Source organism: Mytilus trossulus, chromosome 9, assembly GCF_036588685.1.
Source record: "Mytilus trossulus isolate FHL-02 chromosome 9, PNRI_Mtr1.1.1.hap1, whole genome shotgun sequence".
Classification (NCBI taxonomy): domain Eukaryota; kingdom Metazoa; phylum Mollusca; class Bivalvia; order Mytilida; family Mytilidae; genus Mytilus; species Mytilus trossulus.
Window position 1 is genome coordinate 28,208,853 of NC_086381.1, and position 1,502 is coordinate 28,210,354.

General features: G+C 35.0%; 1 pseudogene; it reads left to right on the forward strand.

Moving 5' to 3' along the window:
* Positions 1–437: 437 nt before the first annotated feature.
* On the forward strand, positions 438–848 carry LOC134683790 (histone H3-like; annotated as a pseudogene).
* The last annotated feature ends 654 nt before the right edge of the window (positions 849–1,502 follow it).

Below are 1,502 nucleotides of genomic sequence, written 5' to 3' on the forward strand. Positions count from 1 at the left end.
TTTTCTTCTTCTATTTTGCTCTTTAATTTACATTTCCTTTCAATTATTAATTTCGTGTCAGACTGTTGATTAAAAAATTATTTATTATTTGAATAAAGATTATTCAGTTCTGCATTACTCTTGATTATTATTTTTTTTTGGTCTTATGTCAAATTTTCGTTGACACTATCAGAATAGAAACAAATTGTGCCAATTGTTAGCTTGGGGTGAACAATCTTTAGCTTCAGTCCAAAAAGGGATCGAAAGCTGTGAAAGTAACTTCCAGATCAGTCCAATCATAATACAGAGATTTCAACCAATCAACGTGAGTTTTATTACCCCGAAAGGCCAATCAGTGTCGTATTTGCAAACATTGCGGCTAGCACAAATACACTAACATTTGAAGTTTTAAAGTATTCTGTCGTGTAATCGTATATTTTCACAGAGAACATATCGCAATGGCTCGTACAAAGCAGACCGCCCGTAAATCCACTGGAGGAAAAGCTCCAAGAAAACAACTTGCCACCAAGGCCGCCCGTAAGAGCGCACCTGCCACTGGTGGAGTAAAGAAACCACATAGATACAGGCCAGGAACAGTCGCTCTTCGTGAGATCAGAAGATACCAGAAAAGTACTGAACTCCTCATCAGGAAACTCCCCTTCCAGAGATTAGTTCGTGAAATTGCTCAAGACTTCAAGACTGATATACGTTTCTAGAGCTCTGCCGTTATGGCCCTCCAGGAAGCCAGTGAAGCTTACCTCGTTGGTCTTTTCGAGGACACCAACTTGTGTGCAATCCACGCCAAGAGAGTCACCATCATGCCCAAAGACATCCAGTTGGCTCGCAGAATCCGTGGAGAACGTGCTTAAACTGACCTTTACTCTATACAAAAGGGCCACCAATATTTTCCAAAAAGAGTCTGAATATGTTGTACATCAAAATCAAATATAGCTGAAACCCCCTCTCCACATCTTTCTTTATTCTTCTTTCTCTCACATCTCTCTTTATTCTTCTTTCTTTTTATCTTTTTTGTTTTTGCACTTAGATAAGACAAGTCAGGTTACTGTATTGATAGAAGAAAAATATAGAGAAACTTATTTCAAAACATGCAAAGGAAAGAAATAAAAGGATAAATAGAGAGAGAGAGACATACATATTTTTTATTTATCTAATTTTTCCAAATCCTACAGAAAAAAACAAGAATGTTATACATTGTCTGGTATACCCTCCTGAAAAAATTAACATACATGTATACATTTAAATAAGAAAAAAACATACTCCAAGAACAATACAATCCATCTTCTAATTACAGAATTATTAAAATGTATTTCTTTCTAATTTCTGTGGTTATATTTTTCTCTAAATTGCATTTTTCTCGGGTCTTATTTTCTCACTTATTTTTTAGATGCTTTTTGTATGTATTTTTTACTTATATTGTGTATTCTACTGTGACAACATGAGAAGATTCAATTATTTTATATTTCTGAAATATATTTTCGGTACGGGTCCAAGTAGTCCACCTT